At 38.9% G+C, this 24,103-nt stretch overlaps 4 long non-coding RNA genes across 5 annotated transcripts; 1 reads left to right on the top strand and 3 right to left on the bottom strand.

Annotated features, from left to right (window-relative positions):
* Positions 1 to 2,546: 2,546 nt before the first annotated feature.
* LOC143121476 (uncharacterized) lies at positions 2,547 to 6,550 on the top strand. The gene is made up of 3 exons (XR_012986495.1): positions 2,547 to 4,620; positions 5,296 to 5,359; positions 5,778 to 6,550. It is a non-coding gene; the product is annotated as an uncharacterized LOC143121476 (long non-coding RNA).
* A 4,266-nt stretch (positions 6,551 to 10,816) lies between these two features.
* On the bottom strand, positions 10,817 to 11,849 carry LOC143121042 (uncharacterized). Its single transcript, XR_012986382.1, has 3 exons — positions 11,657 to 11,849; positions 11,270 to 11,343; positions 10,817 to 11,151 (listed from the first exon to the last, which is right to left on the bottom strand). It is a non-coding gene; the product is annotated as an uncharacterized LOC143121042 (long non-coding RNA).
* Positions 11,850 to 11,933: 84 nt separating this feature from the next.
* LOC143121041 (uncharacterized) lies at positions 11,934 to 18,366 on the bottom strand. 2 transcript variants are annotated; one of them, XR_012986380.1, is made up of 4 exons: positions 18,287 to 18,366; positions 12,695 to 12,866; positions 12,356 to 12,443; positions 11,934 to 12,119 (listed from the first exon to the last, which is right to left on the bottom strand). It is a non-coding gene; the product is annotated as an uncharacterized LOC143121041 (long non-coding RNA). The 2 variants fall into 2 exon arrangements; XR_012986381.1 differs by lacking the exon at positions 18,287 to 18,366 and adding an exon at positions 13,645 to 13,860.
* Positions 18,367 to 21,794: 3,428 nt separating this feature from the next.
* On the bottom strand, positions 21,795 to 22,673 carry LOC143121040 (uncharacterized). The gene is made up of 3 exons (XR_012986379.1): positions 22,605 to 22,673; positions 22,379 to 22,503; positions 21,795 to 22,217 (listed from the first exon to the last, which is right to left on the bottom strand). It is a non-coding gene; the product is annotated as an uncharacterized LOC143121040 (long non-coding RNA).
* Positions 22,674 to 24,103: the final 1,430 nt, after the last annotated feature.

Raw genomic sequence — 24,103 nt, 5'->3', positions numbered from 1 at the left:
AATTGGAATGACTGAACAGTTAAATAGGTGGATAGTGTAAAAGGTTAAATGATTTGCTAGGTAGAAGAGGTTTAATATAGTTGGAATGACTGAACTAGGTAGATGAGGTTTAATATAGTTGGAATGGCTGAACAGTTAAATAGGTGGATAGTGTAAAAGGTTAAATTATTTGCTAGGTAGATGAGGTTTAATATAGTTGGAATGACTGAACTAGGTATATAAGGTTTAATATAGTTGGAATGACTGAACTAGGTAGCCTAGATGAGGTTTAATATAGTTGGAATGACTGGACAGTTAAATAGGTGGATAGTGTAAAAGGTTAAATTATTTGCTAGGTAGATGAGGTTTAATATAGTTGGAATGACTGAACTAGGTAGATAAGGTTTAATATAGTTGGAATGACTGAACTAGGTAGCCTAGATGAGGTTTAATATAGTTGGAATGACTGGACAGTTAAATAGGTGGATAGTGTAAAAGGTTAAATTATTTGCTAGGTAGATGAGGTTTAATATAGTTGGAATGACTGAACTAGGTAGATAAGGTTTAATATAGTTGGAATGACTGAACTAGGTAGCCTAGATGAGGTTTAATATAGTTGGAATGACTGGACAGTTAAATAGGTGGATAGTGTAAAAGGTTAAATTATTTGCTAGGTAGATGAGGTTTAATATAGTTGGAATGACTGAACTAGGTAGATGAGGTTTAATATAATTGGAATGACTGAACAGTTAAATAGGTGGATAGTGTAAAAGGTTAAATGATTTGCTAGGTAGAAGAGGTTTAATATAGTTGGAATGACTGAACTAGGTAGATGAGGTTTAATATAGTTGGAATGACTGAACAGTTAAATAGGTGGATAGTGTAAAAGGTTAAATTATTTGCTAGGTAGATGAGGTTTAATATAGTTGGAATGACTGAACTAGGTATATAAGGTTTAATATAGTTGGAATGACTGAACTAGGTAGCCTAGATGAGGTTTAATATAGTTGGAATGACTGGACAGTTAAATAGGTGGATAGTGTAAAAGGTTAAATTATTTGCTAGGTAGATGAGGTTTAATATAGTTGGAATGACTGAACTAGGTAGATGAGGTTTAATATAATTGGAATGACTGAACAGTTAAATAGGTGGATAGTGTAAAAGGTTAAATGATTTGCTAGGTAGAAGAGGTTTAATATAGTTGGAATGACTGAACTAGGTAGATGAGGTTTAATATAGTTGGAATGACTGAACAGTTAAATAGGTGGACAGTTTAAAAGGTTAAATTATTTGCTAGGCAGATGAGGTTTAATATAGTTGGATTGACTGAAATAGGTAGCCTAGATGAGGTTTAATATAGTTGGAATGACTGAACAGTTAAATAGGTGGATAGTTTAAATGGTTAAATTATTTAATAGGGAATTATTGTAGCGAGGACTTTTATTTTGAAACAGTTGTGGACAGAGGAAACAGTTGAACATGATGTGTAGTCTTAATAGAATGAGACTATGCTTAAAGCCTGAGAAACTGACAGTTGATGCAGGTGGCCGCAACACCTGGCAGAAGATTCGAATTGCTATGATGTCATAAAGGCCCAATGTTAAGTCAATGGGGATTTTTTAAAAGTTAATAATTAATAGTTTAAAAAGTATAAAAGTTAGAAAGATGAAAAATACAAAGCCCGGATGTCATAAGTAAGACCTACGTAACAAAGTTTGAATGAAGTTTCTACGTTAAATGGTTGAAGCTGCATTAACTGCGTTAGAAGAAGAAAAATAAGAACTAGAAAAGCATTTCCTGAAGGAAATACAGTGCATGAAAATGCAAAAATATGATGAGTTCATATGGTTAAATTATTTGCTTGGTAGATAGGGTTTACTATAGTTGGAATGACTGAACAGTTAAATAGGTTGATAATTGAAATGGTTAAATTATTTAGGCAGATAGTTGACGATAACTAACAGTTGGAATGGCTCCAATGTTTGCTAGTAGTTATGCTAACTATGTTAACAAAGATAATAATGTTAACCAGGTAACTATGCTAACTAACATGCTAACAATGTTAAAATGTTAACTATGCTAACCATATGACTTAGCTAACCTAGCTAATCATTTTTAACAGTTATGCTAACTATGCTAACTAGCATGTTAACATGTTAGCATGCTAACTATGCTAACCATGTGACTTAGCTAATTATTTTTAGCAGTTTTAAAAAATGCTAACTAGCATGCTAACTATGCTAACCATGTGACTTAGCTAACTTAGCTAATCATTTTTAGTAGTTTTGCTAAAAATGCTAACTAGCATGCTAACATGTTAGCATGCTAACTATGCTAACCATGTGACTTAGCTAACTTAGCTAATCATTTTTAGCAGTTTTGCTAAAAATGCTAACTAACATGCTAGCATGCTAACTATGCTAACCATGTTACTTAGCTAACCATTTTTAGCAGTTTTGCTAAAAATGCTAACTAGCATGCTTACATGCTAGCATGCTAACTATGCTAACCATGTTACTTAGCTAACTTAGCTAACTAGCTACAGTTCAGTAGTTTAAAGGCTTAAATTGTTTAGCAGTGAAATATTGTAGTGAGGACAGTTTTTGGCAGAGGAAGCAGTTGAACAGGATGTGTAGTCTTAATAGGGCCAGTTTGTATGCTTAAAGCCTGAGAATGGCAGTTGAGATCCAGGTGGCCCGAACACCTGCCATAGGATTCTAATTGCTCAACGGCTCTATTGTGATGTCATCAGCCCATGTTAAGTCTATGGGGACATTTTGAACAGTTTTTAATTAATAGTTTAAAAAGTATAAAAGTTACAAAGCTGAAAAATACAAAGCACCTATGTCCTAAGTAAGACCTACGTAACATAGTTTGAATGAAGTTTCTACGTTAAACGGTTGAAGCTGCATTAAGTGCGTTAGAAGGAAGAATAAGAATAAGAAGCCTAGGAAGAACAGTACAGTGCATTTTCATGCACTGTAAAAAGAAGCCTAGGAAGAACAGTATAGTGCATTTTCATGCACTATAATAAGAAGAATTCGGATAACGCACTCTAAAAAGCCTTGGAATAACAGTACAGTGCATTTTCATGCACTGTAATAAGAAGCCTAGGAAGAATACAGTGCATTTTCATGCACTGTAATAATGCCCATTCAATCAATAATACAATAACATGGTAAGACCACATCAAGGAGAATATCAATAATGCACAATGTCAAATGAATCAACAGCCTAATGAAAATAAAACAGTACTACTGCATACAAACCATAACGCATAAGTGCTTAAAAGACCAAAAACTATCATAAGAACGAAGAGCACTGGGCAAATCATTCCACCAACATTGAACCACTGAGGAAAAGAGTCTTGAATTTGACCTAGCGTTTAAAACTGGTCGACACAACAGACGCTCATCAGAAGACCGCAGTGGGCGGTTGGGAATGTACATCTTGATCATTGAATTAAAATAACAAGGAGCAGATCCAGTCAGTGTCCTATAGGCCAAAGTGAGAGATTTAAAGTTAATTCTGGCTACTGTAGGGAGCCAATGGAGAGTAACTAGGAGGAGTTACAATGTGTCCTCTTTGGCTGATTGAGGACCAGTCGTGTTGCAGCATTCTGAATGATATATCAAACAAAAGAACATTCAATATTGATTTAGTATCAAACAATAATTATTCTGATATTACTGTTAAATACTAAGCAATGGCCTCTGACTTTTAAATACCAAAGCAGTTACCGGTAAATGCAGTGGTATAGTCTACGTGATACACAGGACTGCACAGTAAACCCATTTAAAAAGCATCATCATCTCAGTGTACCCATTTAAAATAGCCAAGGATACGTATTTAATAACATTTGGGGTTGCTCACAGTATACCCACCACTACAGCTAACCAGTGGCGGATTTAGCAAATTGGGGGCCCAAGGCGAAGGTATGTATGGGGCCCCCCAATCCGATCTTTAAAAGAGAATGAAAAAAATGTAAACTACCGGCTGAATGGTGGATAGGCAGGTAAAGCTAATCTACGGGAAAGTAACGGTTTGAGAGGAGAAAAAACCCTACCCCTTTAAAGGTCTCATTCACTGAGAAACCGTTTAATACTTGTTACTTTCGAAATACTATAGCTCACTCCAAGTTGCATATGCATGCTGCACGTGAAAATGATCTTCTACCCCCATTGCCCGCATTAACCAATGAAAGAAAATACACAGAAAAACAAGCGAATCAGAACGAGCCCTTCCCAATGACGCCGAAGGGAAACTGATTATTCATGGCCTCGCCCACCTTGGCTTGTGACCGCCTACAGGAAGACTGGAAGATTTTGCGGCTAGGGGATTGTCTCTCTGCAGCTAGTAGGAGCTAACAGCAAGTTGCTAACATGGCGAAAAAAATCGTGCCTGTGTTATTTGTGGCAATAACACATCAATGTTGCATGTCTTGCCTTAGAAACAAGAGTTGAGGAAGAAATGGTTCGGATTTATCGTTGGAACACCACCACCGAAGTAGTGCAACATTAGTTCTGTGTTCCAATCATTTCGACCACACTCACTGCCTACAGTTAGAAAGTGGTTTTGCATCGATGTTCTGAAAACCTGGTTCTGTACCGTCATGACGATCGACCACCAGGCTCACAGGCTGTAAGTACAAACAAACTTTTCCACCTAACGTCTGTTACAAAATAGCATGTTCATATTCTTCACGTTAGCATGCATGAAAAGGGTAGGCTACAAGCTAGGCTTAGGCTAGCCTATATTACAGGAAGCTACACCAGGCACGTAACTGAAGTGTTCTGTTCGCGACGTGTAAAATCAGAGAATGTCTAATAGGAAGGGCTCTGGTAAAATCCATTAGAGGAATGGTCTATTTTCCCGAACATAGCCTACAGGCCACTAACACGCCAGGTGTAGCTACTTCCATTGATTAGGCCTATTGGAAGCTAATTGTTGCAGTAGGCTACATAACGCGAATGGAATGCTTCAGTTACGTGCCTGGTGTAGCTACACTCATAAGAAACTGACCACACTACTCGAGATTTAGCTTGTTGAACCTATAATCTTCTAACCTAAGCGTTAAACCACAAATAATAATATTAGCAACAATATATTATGCTCAATTAAGTACGGGTATTGTTCTAGTCTAAACAGGGAAAATCAAAAACACAATACCCGTGCACTATTAGGTTGCTATCACTATAGAGCTCGGGTATTTACACTTCAGTCTAATTTATGTATTCTTGCCATTATTACATTGACCTTTGTAGGCCTACAATGATGTTTTGTTGCTGTTTACTTAGTGTTTTGTATGTCTTCCAGAGCACATCCTCATGTCAGGCTACACAGCTTTCTAGCCTACATTAGGTCATCACGTTAAGCAAAGGTTTGTGATCTAACTTTTATTGTTGTGCTAGTTAGTTTCTAGAAGTCTTTTTCTAGTAGGCTAATACAGGTTCTTATGTGCTCGTCAATGTTTGGGAAAGTCAATTCATGGGTTTCTTCAGGTCATTTTCCACAGGTGTATAAAATCAAGCACCTCGATTATGAATGCAGACTGCATGGTGCTTGATTAATACACCTGTGTAAATGGACCTGATGAAACCCATGAATTGCATAACAGATAGAATTGATATTACCGAATGTCTTCTTGTGGGTGTGCTACTTAGTACATCATACACCTTACCAGTCACTAAAATATTTTTGTTTCCATTGTGCCAGTACAGTTTTGTGTGAGATAGTGAGTGTCCTGTGTACTATTAGTATCTTGTAACTTGACAGTAATACACATTTATTTACTTTAGGTACCCAAACAGAATACTTCATGAAAAGTATGAGTATTGATACAAGCACTTCGGATACACCATGGGCATGGGGGCCTGCTACCTCTACTGCCATCAAGCCTGTTCATCCAAGGCCAGCTACAAGACCTCGGGTTGATCAAGAGGAGGAGGAGGATGAAAGCGACATCTCCACAATAACACCTATGGCCCAGCGCAATCAAAGAGCAATGTAATAGAATCATCACAGCCAACGAATGTGTTTTGTGTGTTGTCCCTTCGGATCCCCAGGACAATACAAGCCGAAACAACAACAGACCTTTTTGCCTAAATAATCCCAGCACCATTTTACAAAGGATCTGTAGGCCAGATGTCTGCATCGTCTGGCAAAAAGAGGACATTGTTAATTCTGTGCATAGTTTGGATGTTCTTGTTTTGTGTTTGCATTATTTTAATAGACTGCAATATTACTATTTGTCAGTGTTTCACGGACCACCTAGCAAAAAAAAAAAAAACCAGTAGACCTACTTCAACAGTATATTACACAATAGGCCTTCTCACTGAACCACCTTGATTATTGTCTTTGCACCTTGCTTATGGTGTCAGAGGATTCATATGATTTAAACATCAGTGTTGCAGAACTGTTTGGATTTAAATACAAGTTGGTTCAATATTGCAAACAACTCATCTATTATATTTTACCACATCTACTTGTGGAACACTTGAGAGCTTGCGGACCACACTTTTGAGTACCACTGCTGTATGTAAATATAATAAAGTTATTTATTGAAAATTGACCTGTTTTGTATATTTGTTTTAGGAGTTTCATCAGTTTTTGTCCCTTTTAAGCTAAAGGTTTATCTTACCTTTCATATCTTCTGTCTCACAGAGGGCCATAGTCGTCATAGTCGAATGTTTAGTGCATTTTGAAGGGAGTACATTATGCTAAGGCAGACTGGTTCTAATCCTGGGTACAGGGTCATACAGACAACAGGGGTACGGGTGTTGCCCATTTTTCTAACCACATGAGCAATCCCCTTACGAAAAAGTAGTATAGGAATCTTATAGTATTTGGGACAAAATATTAAAGTAATCTTATAGGAATAATTGGGACATACTGTAGAAGTACTACTAATAACTATAATATTCTGTAACCGCTATAGTTTTTCTATAGTAGTCTTATAGTACCTATAGTATGTCCAAATACTATAGTATTCCTATAAGATTACTGTAATATTTAGTCCCAAAATACTATAAGATTCCTATAGTAGGCTACTTTTTCTGTCATACGTGACAGAAAACAACTTGAGTAGGCTAACCTCTGCCAATGTCAGGCTATCAAAGCCATAGTTCTCATTACCGGAGAAGTCATGCAGCACACATTCTCTGCTTCTGTAGGCATTCTGGTACAATTCCAGCAAAATATAGCTAGGTAGGTGTGTTTGCATTTAGATCTATATATATATTGGGCTATGACCAAGTGGTCTTTCAATGATAGTATCATGGAATTCAAACCATAACTATCTATTCCGATAGCATTAGCAGGCTAGGTCAGTGGCTGAACTGCATTTAGGGTGCTTACCTGTGTTGTGAAGTAAAATATCTACTAGGAAAATTGCAAAGACTTTTGACTGTGTAAAGAAATAGGTCTTTATTTTAAAACGTTTCCAACTGTTTATTACTTGAAAGCAAGATGACGATTGTCACAAACGTTTAGCTGCTAACGTTACCTCTTTAAGGAGAAATTTTAAGCTGACAGGCAAGTTACCATTCTATTAAACCAACGTTCACCGACAAACGATCAGGAAGCGGTTCTTCTTCCTACTCGAATACTAGGATCAAACACATGAAGTTGTATCTCCGAAGACATTTTGTGCAACAGTTTTGACTCGAGTTTTAGCCAGGTTTTAGCACTGTAAAGTTGAATATGGAGCATAGCACAGGCAGAATCGGATGAGGACGCACTGAAGGAAGCGTCACAGTACTGTTAGCCAATCAGAGGTGAATTCATTAGCATGTCATTAATATTCATGACTAGAGGCAAAATCCAATCGTTCCTCCCCGCCCACCTTCCCCACCAAACTAGAACAACATGAAACAGACGCAGGACAGCATTTTTTTCACCAAAACCGGCTCACAGGGCATTCATCAATACTACAGACCACTGCAAAATTAATGAAAAAACGATGAGATGAGACCTTTAAACCCTGCATACACTTCTTTACTCCAAAATGAAGATGGAAAGCAGAGAACACACAAAGTGTAGCACTACACAAACTAATAGTCACAAAAGCACAACAGAGAACTCGACCCCCCCACCACCACCTAAAAAACCCTTGTGATGGCCCTTTAATTCCCCTTTACGCCTGTTTGCTTTTCTCCTACTCATAGGCAACTTCTAGAAATCATTTTTTTGTTTTAATACTTATATATTAATTGGTAGGTCTACACTTTACATTTCTGTAAAAAAAATGCAGTCATTTCCAACCTATTCCCAGCTGCTGCATCTGCTTTGCACTGCATGACATCTGATTATAATTTCACCATAGGGTAGCCTACACAATTGTAGGCAATGGCTATATTTGGGATATATGTTTAGGCTATATAGACTTAAATGTCACTCGGACAGGCGGACAGAATTGTTTTTTTTTAGGCTACTCCAGCCAACAGTCTGTCCTGCATTGACAACATGCTACATAGCCTAAACAAGGCTTAAGTTTCTACTTTTTTTTACTTGTATGCTCGATTTTGAACTATCTACTTTGTGAATGAAGTTGTAGCCTACTTTCCTTTGTTCAATGTGCTTGTTGAACGATGCTGGCAAGCGTGTCCCTGTTTCCCTGTCATCATGTCATTGCTCTCGTCTCGTTTTTGCTGAACCTTCCAGTGAAGTTTTCTGAGCTGTTAAGATTTATATAGAACATCTACTTCCGTGTAATAACATGGGCTGATACCACATAAGCCAGTCGTAACTTTTATTATCGTGGGGTAGCTAACGCTTTTGGCGAATTCGCGATGTAGGCCTAATTCACTAACGAAACAGGCATGAGAGGGGAGATTTTCTGACGTTTCAACAACGAAACAGAGTTTGCCATCGTTGGAAGAAATAAGCAAATTTGTCGCTAGTCGCTAGATGCCATTTTTCTCGCTAGGGATGGCCAAAACTTAATCTAGCGACAGAGTCGCTAAATTGTCAACACTTTCCCAGTCGTCCTTTGTGTTTATCTTTCGCACGTTACAGACTTACGGAGCCCCGGATATGTCATGGGGAAAAAAAAATAAATAAGCAAAAATAGCAATTCGTTCCCACAAAGTACTCATTTGTGGCCACGAAATATTAATTCGTTCCCACGAAATAGGTAATTTGTGGCCACGAAATATTAATTCGTACCCACAAATTAGTAATATGTGGCCACGAAATATGTATAGTCTAACGTGCACTGCTGGGTGAGCAAATCGAGCGCCAGTAGAAGCCTCGTGTCTTTTCTCATCACTCCCCACCAGCTCTCAATTCTCTGGTTTGCAGTAGGGTACAACCGGGACGATTGAAACGGGGGACGAATGAAACATTCCGGTTTTCTCCGAGTGCAACGATGATAGACAGACATCATTTGGACAAAACATAGAGCATATTAACCTCCGTTGCTCAGCCAAATGCCATCTTGTTACGTCCTGTTATCACAGAGTTACAGGCGATAAACTATTTCTGATGGTCACAAGTTTACTTCATTAGCGGTTTATTTTTTTTGATTATTAAAGAGTGTTTTCATTTAAAGGTTTGACTTCATGCTTATTCAGTAGAGCATTTAGTGCTCTCCCCAATCCCAGACGTTCACATTGCATGTTTGTTTGTAATGGATGCAAAACAGCCTATAATGCTAAATGTCTATGGGGGGACGATTGAAACACCTATTTCATTTGTCCCGACCAGGCAGTAAACCTTATTCTAAGTCAATGCACACGTATCTGTGTTTATACTATATTTTATGCAGGTGAGACATGGAAAAGCAGTTTTAGAAAGATGCAAATATATTTGGGGCTATCAGGTAGGGGGTCGAGTTTTGCCATGTTAACCTATGGAGACTGACGGCCTGTGGGTCATGAAGGGCACTTATTTGGATGTGTGGTGGCTTTAACCACATAAAAACAGAGTGAAATAACATTTTGTACTATAGAAACATTATATAATTTGAAACATGCATTATTCTAGCTATATTAATGGCATAGTGCATGCTATTTCCATAACCGCGAAATACGCGCATCACCATGACGGCAATGAGTTGTTAACAGACATGAACCAAGACATATAGCCCAGCAGCAATCTATCTGAAATAACACATACACTCTCGGAAAAAATGGTACCGCTCAGTACCTTAAAAGGTACAAACGCTTGTCTCTGTGGCAGTACCTTTAGAGGGTACAGAGCAGTACCTTACAAAAGGGGCACATATTTGTACCCTCATGTTTTGTACCTTCAATGGTCCCATCTGTACCTTCAGGAACTATTTTGTACCTTTTCTCTATGGTACAGGTTTGTATCATCATTGAGGGTACAGTATTTGTACCATTAAGGTACCACCACAGAGACAAGTCCATTTGTACCTTTAAAGGTACCTATAAGTTCCCTTAGACAAGTGGATTTGTACCTTTAAAGGTACTTATATGTTCCCTTACTGGACATACTGTAAATAAATAATAAAAACAACACTTTCTTTAAAAAAACAGATTTATTGTATAAAAATACAAAACAGTAAATCTGATTTCATCACAGGGTACAGACAGAGAGCTTTTTTTTTTTTTTTAAATCAGATGCATTCTGGCCACTTACGACATTAAGACATACATTTTGCAAGTTTACTTACAACAAGTTTAATTTTGTTTGATACAGTAGGGCTGGTGTGTGTGTGTGGGGAGAGAGAGAGAGAAAGAAAGAAAGAGAGAGAGAGTGTGTGTACAGAGAGAGGAAAGAGAGTGTAGAGAGAGAGAGAGAGAGGAGAGTGTGGAGAGAGAGTGGAGAGAGAGAGAGAGTGTATAGAGAGAGTGGAGAGAGAGAGAGTGTGTATAGAGAGAGTGGAGAGAGAGAGAGTGTGGAGAGAGTGGAGAGAGAGAGAGTGTATAAAGAGAGTGGAGAGAGAGAGAGTATAGAGAGAGTGGAGAGAGAGAGAGTATAGAGAGAGTGTATAGAGAGAGAGAGTGTGGAGAGCGAGAGAGTGTGGAGAGCGAGAGTGGAGAGAGAGTGTGTGGAGAGAGAGAGTGTGTGGAGAGAGCGAGAGAGTGGAGAGTGCAGACTTCCGTTCCATCCACCTTGATAGTTGCAGGGAGTCGCCGCTCGCTGAAAACCTGTCTCCAGTTTGATGTGCCAGGCATCTGCAGTCGGATAAGGTGTAGCTGGATCTCCCTAAACAGACAAAACACAACACAACTAAAATGAGTAAAGAAAATGTTCTCCTTTTGGAATTTCATATTAACTTTGTACAACTGAAAGTTCGGAAATGAAGATGAATGGTAAAACTTACATCATTCAGTGAAATGTAGTGCTCAAGTTTTTCTCTGAAGATGGTTGGTAAGAGCACCAAGGCAGCTCAGAATTCTAGGTTTTACAAACGAGAAGAGGTATAAATACAATGGATTAACAATGGCAAACATATCACACAATATGACAAGAGGTTACTTTTAGGGGTGTCACGATTCTCCAAATCCTCGATTCGATGTAATTTTCGATTTTAAAGTCACGATTCGATTCAATTTTCGATCTTTTTCAAATATTACTATTAATGCATTCCTTATATGTTATTTACTCTTTTTGGTCTTTTCCTTTTCAGATATTTAACACTTCTAAAGTGAACTACAAAAGAGTTGTTATAGGGCACAGTGTATGAAGGACCAAACTATTTCAAACATACCCCAAAAGGTGTTTTCAGGAAGGGATACTTGTTGGCGGCTTTAACAGCTGACATTCCACCCTGTAGCAACTCGCATCTTCTCCAGAGAAATGTGCGCCTCATTTTTTCCTCCACAATGGCACTATCTGGTTGAGACTTTTACATGGGCATCATTTGAGACTGCATCTTCGCCAACAGGACCTTCAGACTCATGATCGATCCTATTGTGTACAAGTTCACAAACACACAAACACACACATTACTGGGATGCTCTATAACCTAGAGTCCTACCACTGCTGCAAATACTGTTGTACCACAGGAGGCCTACCATTTCGCATCTTCTTTCACATGTTATCTGGCTTGGTGTCTGTTTGGACTTGCCCTTGCGATGACCAAATTTCGCTTTGAACTGTTTGACCTGTTCTTCACCAAGAGGTGATCGTTCAGTTTTGAACTTCCTTTTTAATGACATGTGCAACGTATGCTATGCAAAACAATGATTGTCAAGGGTTACTTTACATTGCATGACAAGATGATATTTTGTTGCAAGTATATATATATATATATATATATATATATATATATATATATATATATATACCGTAAACATAAACATATCATTTCATTAGTAGCACAGTGACAACAGACTATTGAATAGTAACAGAAAACATCAGAATATATTGAAAGCATTCCTAAAGCACTTCAATGTCAAACACTTACATATCCATTCCCCTCCACGTCCTTCAAGAAAGGGTATTTGGCAACAAGTGCCTTGGCAGCCTTCACATAATCTTCACCGGAAGGATACCTAACAAATTCATTTAAAATGTTTACAATTGCACAAAGTTATTAGATCATACTGCATACATCCAAATACCTGCATTCAAACAAAACCAAAAAAAGGGTGTTTACAGCAAAAAAGGGCACCATTTTGCATGTGCAAGGCTTGTAAATACACCACACCATAGTTAGACACAATTATTGCTCTCTACAGTTAATATGTTTATTGAAATCCAGTCTGTTGCAAAGAATCCAAAGATAAAAAAGTTAAAAACCCACCTTGATTCAGACATTGAAGCAGGAGCTGCAACATCGCAAATTTCTGTTTTCGGCTGAGAGATCAGGTTGATGAACTTTACTGCTACTTGCTTTTTGAAGAACCCCTCAAAGAGCTGGGAAATCATAAGGTTCGTCAGGCCACCATTAACAGTTTCCCCATCCACTTCATATTCTGAAAAAGAAAAAACAAAACAATTTCAAAAACAAAACAGCATTTAATATAACTAGTTAGACACTACAAACTCACATCCCTTGCACGAACAGAACCTAAACTAACCTGTGAAAAATTACCATTAATTCACCATTGAACTTAAACCATCAAGTCAGCAAGGTCAGCGCTAGCCTTCACCAACCACGTGGCTGGCTAACTGATGAACTGAAACGGCCTTGATGCTACCAACACTAAGTTATACAAATGCAATCATAAGTTCTCAATGTATGACTGATGTTTAACTAAACAATATTAGCAGCTATATTGCCATTGTGTTACCGTTTGTATTGTATAGCAGTTATTTCAACATCTTTCTCAGAGCCAAAACAGGAAACTAACGTTACATAAAGCCTGGGAAGTTGACGTTAATTCTACCAAAAGCATGTGGCGTCAGCTAGCTAACCAGCCTGGTAGCCAATGTAGCGCTATAGCTTCCCAAGTTAGCTATAACTTTTCTACCATTGACCACGACTGATTACCTAGCCAACTAGCTAGCTCTAACATTGGCTTAAATTAACACTTGACATGATCCCAAATCCGCTAAAATGTCACCAAAGCACTAAGTAATGTTACTTAATGCATGCATAAATCAGATTGACAGGGAGCTAAGAGACCTTAGCAGCTCGTCCTAGCTTCTAGGTTCCATCTAGTAACGTTAGCTAGATAGATATTATACCACACGAAGTCCTGTTAAAAGTTTAACGCTATTGACAATTATTAAAAAAGCTACTTTAGTCACCTATGAATTTTTTTCTCTCATTTACGGTTACGTCCAATCCACCTTTAGAAAGTTGCTGCAGAAGGTCTTCGGTTGTCAGCGCAGCAAGAGACATCATTCAGATTCCCTGCCTCAGCTCAGCCCGACCCACGGCACCGACCGTTAAAATCTTTATGGAACACTCCAAACACTGACGCCCGTGCCGACGCTACGGCGCCTGCAGTACGCAGCACTGTCCGTTGCGTTGACTGATGACCGCTGACGATAGCTTGCTAACTTATTAGCTGGTACAGTACACACATCGTCAACCTCACTCCTGACAAATTTGTTTGTTGTAAAAACAGGATTTTTAGACTATTCAATCCATATTTCTCATCTCATTTTCAAAACAAAATCATAATCTAGCCCAACTTTTTAAATAAATGTATAATCCTCTACCATTTCTCAGAATCATCCTCCATGTTTTTATTTTTGGCGAGGTCGAGAGTTCTAGCAGGACTGGCGATCTGATTGGCTGACGCATGACTAATAGCTCTAGTTCATGGGTACAAAATCATATGGTACAAACATGTACTTTCACAAATCTTGTACTTTGAAAGGTACAACATTGTATCACAGAGGTTCAGTCCTGTATCTTTCAAGGTACAACAAACTGAAAGGAACAATTTGGTACCTGAAGGTTTAATACTTGTACCCCTGCGTACCTTTTTTTCTGAGAGTGTACTTGAAGTACCATTCATGGTATGTTGTAAAATATTGAAGTTGTGGGAAGTTTACATAGTGTAAGCTGTATGTTTCATTCGTCCCCCATGCTGTTTCATTTGTCCCAGCCAGGAGGGACGAATGAAACATCGACTTCTGTGACTTCGGCACGTTCGACTTCTCCTTAAATAACTCTTGAACGGTTTTGTTCAGAGCTGTAAATGCAACTGTATTTGACAGAGGACAGATGTAGGTTGCTAGTGACAAAATATTAACTTTCAGTGTTTTACAATGTCTTTGTAAATTATGTTTCATTAAAAAGTGTTTAATTTGTCCCGGTTCTCCATCAGCCTTGGCGTTGCTCCTGACTGTCCATCTATCTCGGCACAGGTCCTCGGGTCAGTGCACCTCTGCGACGCGACGTTTTACAAAAGATAGAAGTGCCCGAGATATGATTTCATCAGCGCGCGGCGTATGCAAATAATAACAAAGAAATGGAACAGTGATGGGTGTGTGGGAAGAAGGCGTGAGATGAGACGAGGATGGGGAAAAAGTGAGAGTGAGGAGGGGGGGGGATGAAGATTCACCTCCAGCTATCTGATGCATGTTTTAATGGAAATGTTCACGGCCGCCTTATAAAAAAACGCAAACGAGAGAGACACGTTCAAGTCGTACCTACGCCGGTGCAGCGACCTGGCTCTAGTCTGTGACTCTGCACTCTACCATGCTATCCCTGTCCATTGTGTAACAGCGACTGTTCCTGTTTGAGGAGTTGCGCTTAATTTGCTCATTCAGCTGTCCAGTGCACAGCCTATAGGCTTACCTATTTCGTTGCCACAAATTACTATTTCGTGGGAACGAATTAATATTTCGTGGCCACAAATTACCTATTTCGTGGGAACTAATTAATATTTCGTGGCCACAAATTAGTACTTTGTGGGAACGAATTGCTATTTCGTGGGCACAACTTATTATTTTGTGGGAACGAATTGCTATTTCGTGGCCACAACTTATTATTTTTTTTTCCCATGACATATCTGGGGCTCCGTACAGACTAGTCCATTTCATTGTGGAAGTAGGGGATGTAGGCCTATGTGTAGGGACATAACCATTAATTGGACATTTTAACTACTACGTCAATGTTTTAAAGGAATACGCCACCCCTAGGTGAAATTGGGTCTCTCCCCGCAGTCCCTAGAGTTGGATGAGTGAGCCAAAGCGTTTTATAGCCGACCCAGCCATTGTCCTAATCTAGAAACGGCCCGGTTAGCTTTAGCTTAGCGTAGTCGCTGTAATCCGGCGCTGCCAGCTAGCATGTCGTTGCAAAAGTGAATCAAATAACTCAAGATTTTTTATAATTATTTCTCGTAACCTGTACATTCACATCGAGTACAAATATCAATGCAAATTAACACGAAGGGATTTACTAGACCAATTTAGATTTGGAACTATTTTCAGGCATAGCACCAGCAAAGCACCGCTGCCAGGCGCAAAGACATCACGCAGCATCTGAAAACCCTCAACTTCACGCAATACACCAGTGTTAGTATTTTGAAGTTAGTTTCACCGATGGACTTTGGTTTCACATCTACTGGTGAAAAATGCCTACTTGCTGTGTGAAGGGCTGCGGTAACAAGCAGAGGACACGAACATAATGTTTCACAGAATTCCAAACCCAGTGGAACGAAGAAATCTTTGGCTTGCTGCCCTCGGCATTCCTGCAACAACTCCAGTGGATATAATCAATCAGTATCGTGTTTGCGAGGAGCATTTCAAACCGGAGGACTACAAAGACAAAATGCAGTAGGCCTATGCTACGAGAAAAATGCTGTTACATCTGAAGGATACGGCCGTCCCATCCATTTTCAGTACAGAGGCAGAACAGTGTTCATCATCCATGCCTGTAAGTATAATTTCTATCCTTCTTTAGGTTGTACGTTGCTAACGTTATAACTGAAACGTTAGTCTGACTCACATTGTCGCTTCCAGTTTTATTGTATAACTTCATTAGGCTGCCGTTTCACCCTATTGACAATATGACGACTTTACCTTTTACCGTTACCTATCAGTCGGCATGGGTTGGCACACTCCACACTCACACCACCTGTTCGTGTTTGCTCTCGTTCGCTCATCCGACTCGCCTTGACCAGTCGTAACGTCCTCTCTTCACAGATCCAAAGCTCGCAACTCCTCTTCAGTGAACTCAGGTTCGAAAAGGTAGGGTCTTGGATCTTGGTAGTCGAAGTCATCATCTTCGTCTATCGTGTAATCTTCCATATTCATCGGCATTAGAACTCTTAGAGAAAGCCCACCTGTCAGTGTCAGCCTAGTAGCAGAGAACTTGGTAGCAGCTAGTCATGCTGGTGTATTGCCGGAAGTTGAGGGTTTACAGATGCTGCGTGATGTCTTTGCGCCTGGCAGCGGTGCTTTGCCGGTGCTATGCCCGAAAATAGTTCCAAATCTAAATTGGTCTAGTAAATCCCTTCGTGTTAATTTGCATTGATATTTGTACTCGATGTGAATGTACAGGTTACGAGAAATAATTATAAAAAATCTTGAGTTATTTGATTCACTTTTGCAACGACATGCTAGCTGGCAGCGCCGGATTACAGCGACTACGCTAAGCTAAAGCTAACCGGGCCGTTTCTAGATTAGGACAATGGCTGGGTCGGCTATAAAACGCTTTGGCTCACTCATCCAACTCTAGGGACTGCGGGGAGAGACCCAATTTCACCTAGGGGTGGCGTATTCCTTTAAGTATTTCTTAAGAATATTATTACAATTTTGAAGCGTTCATGATGATAAGGGGTTTTTATTTTTTTATTTTTATTTTTTTTAGGTTGGTTGGGGGCCCCCCTACAAAGACTACTGGTAGGGGGCCCCAAGCAGCCGCCTACCTATGCCTCTATGTTAAGACCGCCCGTGCAGCTAACTAGACTACACCACTGGTTAAATGGGGCATTGCCATTTACAATTTGTGTGAGTTCAGGGGCATACAGAAAGTTGAAGTTTGGGTAACATCAATAAAGAAAATAGAAAAAAGTGATGTGTATGTAACCTGCGTTGTGTTGAACCTGCGCGATTCAGCCCTGAACATGCCCGGACTCGAACCCGTGAACAACAGCACCTTGGATCGGGAGGCGAGCGGGCTAACAATTGAGCCAATAGCCCAGGATACCTACCTAATGTTAACTACACATTTAAATATGCGGTGTGAATGTTATTAACTTGCGTCAGCATGAAAAATAACGTTATCAGTATGACTGATCATGGACGTTAGATGACAAACTAAGGTGTTTCTTTCTCAAATGTTCACTGGTATCGCTGGGAAGTGACTGGTTCTTGGCGTAGTGTTAAATGCAGGCGTTTCATTTATCGATCATTTACTTATGCGGTCTACAACTACCGACCTACCGTTCTATTTTTTACAGTCTATGCTACCGACCTACCATCACAGAAGTAGCTCTAACGGAGATGTCTTTGTCGTTAACGTTAAGAATTGCAACGCTGGCACATTGACATGACAGGTTGATAAGGTCAATGCTTCACATTACGTTAACGTTAACTTACGTTGCTTTATCACATCATAACTGTACTGACTGTCTAGTGTTAGTAATCCCCATGTACAGTCAATGGTTACTCCATGTTGAGATGGCATACATTAAGATTGAGATATTTGAAAACAGCAAAAACTAATAAAACCGAGTAAATCATGCATCGACTGTTACGGGAGCTGTGTGCTAATCTTCACTTCAACGACTAACTTAGCCTACCGTTGACGGTAACATTAATGTAGCTGCTAACGTTAGCATGTAATTCGCTGTCCGTATTTCTGTTGTTAGCTCATTAGTATTCACCATACTAAATTGTCACAGTCTATAATCAACATAATAAGCCCTCTTAGACGTATTTAAAAACAACAATAGACAAAAAAACTTTTCCGTTGATATGCAACACTTACCAGACAAGAACAAACCAAAGATTGTTGTACTGTTTAGCTAACTCACAGCCGCAAAATTCATCCAGCCAGCTAGCCTTCGGCGCCGAGTCGACCTCATGGTCGACCTGCGTTGTGGAAAGGAGTAGGGGGCAGATTTCACTTGACAAGGGGCGTGCCTGACCGCGACTCCTCTTCACTGCGCATGCTTCAACTTCTGTTGCGCAACCGCACTTCAAATTAGCTCTAAATTTTCCAAGATGGCGTCGCCTCGGCGGCTTAAATTCCATAGAACAGTGGTTCTCAAATGGGGGTACGCGTACCCCTGGGGGTACGTGAAGGCACTCCAGGGGGTACGTGAGATTTTAACCCTTAGAACCCGATTGACGCAAAGTGCGTCAAAAAACACACCCTTTCTTCTCTGTTACATTGCTCCACAACTGTTCAGCAGATGTGGGGCTTTCCAATGAGATTGAATTACTCGCGGACCTGTGATCGCATAGATATGCCATGCATGTCAGATGAAAGAGGAGACACAGGGCTATCATTTGATACCAAGTACATCCTTCTGGGTTATAAAACAGACGAAGTGGCAGCAAAATAATAACTTCATATAGCTCGACTTACCTCACGTTTTTGTCTGCTTTTGTGGCAAAGCATGTTTATAATCCAACGCTATTGTGTGTTTCTCTATGCCAAATAATGTTCATAATCCGGTTTTGAGATCCTAGCAAATTCCTGCATGGCATCCAATTCAAAGCTCACATTGCATCCCAATTTCTTCGACAAAAAACACCTTTTTTGCCTTTGCTTTGTTCATGGCAATGCAGTAAAAAGTTGTAGAGAATCATAGGTGCAGACACCATAGGCACACCACAGGCTAAACTCGGGTCAAGTCAGGTCAGATCAGTTCTGTCACAGATATGGAGCGCAGAAAGGTCATTTTTAATCACTAAATAAAACATTTCATTTATTTTTGTAAGGCGCACACCACATATGTCTGTAAATTGCTCAGCACCAGAGAATCCCTCCACCATGGCAATGATATTGCCATATTCAGGACAGTCTGCCCTACACACACATGAAATGCACGTAAAGCTGTGTGCTTGCTGTGGTGAGATACATGTAAAAATATAATAATTTTTATAATACGCTTTTTATATTTTAATTCTTTAAAAATCAAAATAAAATCAATGCTAGTACTAAAACATGAAAAAATTAAAATATACATTTATTTAAAAATACTTTAAAAACAATTATTTAATAAATATTTCAGGAAAATATAAGTTTATAAAATTAATTTAATATTTCAGCAGGCTATTCAATTTCATTATCCTAAAAACCCAGAGTCCCCCCCATACCAGGATGGTTCGACCCAACCTGTCACATGCCACCTGCCATCACCTGTCAATCACTGTCAAAACTCAAACGATGGAGTCGTGGTTGAAGCGTATAGCGGTAATTCTTGTGCGCTGGTTAGGGGGTTGAGAACCACTGCCATAGAACACTGCAGAATGCAGCCACACTGTCCAGTTCTATATAGGGTCATTCCGTGTCAAATCACCCAGTGGCTGGCAGGTCACCCTCTCCCAAAAAATCTGAAAAAAATCACAGGTGTTTGTAGACCAAACCTATGCATAAATCTTAAATAGTATATCTGTATCACTAATGGTTCCAAAACTACAGCCCTTTGAAGTTTCAAGTCATTTTAAGCATCGTGGTGAACAATCCTTTTTGTTCAACTTTCAACATTATTGGCTCTTTTGGTATTTCACACACATTAGTGAAACTATGTGAATAGAAGTACATTTTCCTGTTGAATTAAACAATCCAATCAAATCAGGTGTATCTTGGTGTAAGCTCTGAAAATGGCTATAAATTCATTATGTGAAAAAACATCACCACCTTTGAGGGCTTGTCATTCAAAAAGTATGTGACACAAATTCATCAGATTTTTTTCCCACTCATGTATGGATTATAAGGTCATGTCCATGCATTAACTTTGGTTGTTAACATTATCATATTGTCAGAGCATTTTTATTAAATTGGGCTTGATTTTCAAAAAGCCTGTTTTCATATTCTCATTTCACCACGTGGACAGTTAACAGGATTTTTTTAAATTTTACCATATATCGTTCTGTATGTGAGGATCATCTGCCCAAAATTTCGGCTTGTTGCTGAGTTTCTTCATTGAGATAAGATTTTTTACAAATATTGTCTATAAATCCACTGAATTTGTACTTTATCTGCAGTACCACTTTACACCACATGTGGTGCTCTTTTAATACAATGGAAGTCAATGGAAGAGTAAGAGAGTCACTTGTTTGCTGCACATATCCAATCTAAACACTACAGATTTCGCGACCCACCCCTATGCAGTCAATCACACTAAGGGAAATAGCTTATATAAGTATATAAGTATATATACTTTTTTGATCCCGTGAGGGAAATTTGGTCTCTGCATTTAACCCAATCGGTGAATTAGTGAAACACAAACAGCATACAGTGAACACACAGTGAGGTGAAGCACACACTAATCCCGGCGCAGTGAGCTGCCTGCTTTAACGGCGGCGCTCAGGGAGCAGTGAGAATCTTAGGTGCCTTGCTCAAGGCCCTTCAGCCGCGGCCCACTGGTCGGGGCCTCGAACCGGCAACCCTCCGGTTACAAGTCCAGAGTGCTAACCAGTGCTAAAGGCCTAGACTCGCGATCAATGTTGTTGCGCTGCATTGCCTCTAAGTGTCACCAACTGACGATACACATTGGAAATGTGCATACGCCAGACATGAAGTTTGCTTGGAGGACCGCACATTCTCACATTCAAGTCAGTCTTTATACATCCGGACGTGATCGTGAGAAGTGGCGTTCGCAGCATTTTTGTGTGTAGCAAGCTTTGTACATGAGGCCCCAGGTTGTCCAAGACTAAACAGCTGACTAAATTGTCAATAATGGCATTGGATGTTTCTACCTAACTGGTATCACTACCAGCCTTTCAGTTGTGTACACTCTCAAAAAGGATGTGTTGGAAACAACACATTTTTAACACATCAATGTGTTTAGGTAAGGACAACACATGTTGTGTTATTTTTTGTGTTAAACCCATGTAACACAGTTACTGTGTTGATATTTTAACACACCTGTGTGTTATAGTTGACACAATTTGGTAATGGTTAACACAGTTACTGTGTTTATATTTTAACACACCTGTGTGTTATAGTTGACACAATTTGTGTCAATTTGGTTATTGTTACTTTCATTTGGTTATGGTTATGCTTTTGTCCAAAGCCACATACAAATACAAGACAATATAATACTTAAATTTAACAGGGAGCAAATTAAGATGTTGGTCAGACTATTAGAAGGATAATAGCAATAATAAACAACAATGTCAATTCAATCACAGCATAATGAAGTGCATGTTGCCGTTTTATTTATATTTTTAGTATATTTATGGATCTTAGCAGATAAGACAATTATGAAATTATTTAAACCAAATAGTGTGTGCAATAAAGATGAATTCCTGACAGCCTAATGTGAAATTATGTATTATTTATTACAAATATTGTACACATAAACATTACACAAGTTCATAACGAGGGTTTACAAAAATATCATTGTTAAAAAATATCAAATGTATTGGTCTAAAATCAATTAAATCTCTTATACTAATTAGTTTAAAGTCCTCTGTTCTCTGGACAGCAATTGCATGGAAATGGTTATGGAAAAACTTTGTAACAAGTATCCTTAAGAAAAACATTTTGATTTTCACTTTCTGGTGAAATGTGCATAACTTCTCAAACCGTTTTCCTTAAGAGGAATGGCAAGTTTGTCGTTTTCTGCAACAATGATGTATTGGGCGGAGGCGGAGGGATCTGCAATGCACACCAAGTGGGGCTGGCGATGTTCTACTGATCTATCAGGAGGATTGTTCAGCACACTGGAAATGCTGGTTCCAGTCTGTTATTTTAAAGAAAGAACAAGAACATAAACAAGTCATTAGACATGTGCAGGGTTTCAAACCATTTACAAATTGACAATACTCATTTTACATTATACCAGATATAGGCGTTCCGTACTATAAGCACACAAAAGAAACATTTACTATAGGAGGGGCCTACCGGTTTTATATCCAAAAGGTAGCCCGAAGCTGACTTCACACTGCATTTGGTGTTCCCTTTGCCCCTGCCTGATGCAGTGGGGGGCAGCAGATGGACAAGCTTATGAAGAGCTCTGTAACATGAAACTATAAAAACAAACAAATTTAGTAAACTCTTACTTTCTTGTTAAAATCAATTGCATTCATTCACTGTAGCACAAAAGCTTAATAGAGATAATTCCTCCTACCATCAATCATGCTCAGGAACTGGTGGCAAGGCAGCTGCAGGTTCACTTGTAGACATTCTCTCCCATTTTCGGATGAACAGCATCTTTTCCAGGAAACATCTTTCCAAATTCTGTGTCAAAGTACATAAATGGACAAAATACAGTCATTTGAATAATTAGAATGATATCAGAAGGGGTTAAAGACAGTTCATCCAACTATCATTATTTTCATCTTTATTTTACTATTTTTATTACAAATAGGTCATTTGAAAAATTAGAATGATATCAGAGGGATTAAAGACAATTCATCCAACTTTCATTATTTTCATTGTCCCAAAACAATATGCACTCACCATATATGGCATGTCCACAAAGCGTGTAAACTCTGCAAAAACCTCCAACGTTGGATGTCTAGCAGCAATCCACAACCTTGTAGCTGCAACAAAATAGATTATTATAAATTTGATTTCACACCATATTGTGAACACATAACTTATTTCAACTTCCATACTGTTTATTTTTTAAATCATTCAGCATTTCCAAAATAAGAACACACAATCTGGGTGACTAACGTTAGCGAACTGGTCAGAAACGAAATGTTACTTTAGGTTATTATCAAAATGGCAGCATTGATTACTGTTTCATTAATGCGTCACATTATTGCTTAAACTGCACCCCAAAAAAGCAAACTACACACTCTATAAACTATAAAAGATCATCATAACGTTGTGCATAGATGTAGAAGCTAGTTCAACACTGGGTCTACTAACTGCATGCAATATCGTTTCATCAAACCGTGTTCACTAACGTTAGTGTCGCGTTCGGAATGCAAATGTGTTTTCCCTTGGCAGCGTGGTAGCTTCTAAATGCATTAAGTTCATTCATCATTGTTAACTTGCTAGACTATTTGTGAACATGTTCTAATGTTATGTCGTGGAGCAGAAGAGATATAACTGCATAGGCCTATAACAAAAACGACTACATTCACGTTACCTGACCTTATGTCTATTATGGCTTGTAACGTTAACCACCGATTGTTCAGAATAAAACGGTCACCGTTATCTATGCAAGTAAAAGTAAATCAGCTTCTAAATAAATAACGGTGGTTATCATGATTTATAGTAGTTATAGTAAGTTAGATAGTGTTGTAACTTATCGTAATTTGTAACGTAGATAGTAGTTTGTAGTTTTGACATCCTGAGCCATACCGTTAGCATTTAATACCTTGTTAGCACTAGCTACAAGGTCATACCAGTTCCCACAAACCTTGCTAACGTTAGCTGTCCATAGCTAAAACTTTAGCAGCTACCCAAAATGCGGATTTACCCACATAGTAATACGAGATGACGTAACGTTACAATATTTTAGTTTCTACATGTATGCCAGTGTTTTTCAGAGTGTGTTAATGTAAGGTCAGGATTGACTTAACATGGACTAGCATAACGATTGCTAATCAATAACCTAACGTTAGCTGCTAGAGCTACTTGGCTAACAATCGATGCTGGACTTTATTATCATTT

The sequence above is a fragment of the Alosa pseudoharengus genome, unplaced genomic scaffold, assembly GCF_046254945.1.
Source record: "Alosa pseudoharengus isolate Yale_2024_CS ecotype anadromous, Long Island Sound unplaced genomic scaffold, YU_APseudo_1.1 YU_APseudo_1.1_scf_13, whole genome shotgun sequence".
Taxonomy (NCBI): Eukaryota; Metazoa; Chordata; class Actinopteri; order Clupeiformes; family Clupeidae; genus Alosa; species Alosa pseudoharengus.
The sequence above is the reverse complement of the archived record's forward strand: the minus strand, read 5'-3'. Positions and strand labels throughout refer to the sequence as shown.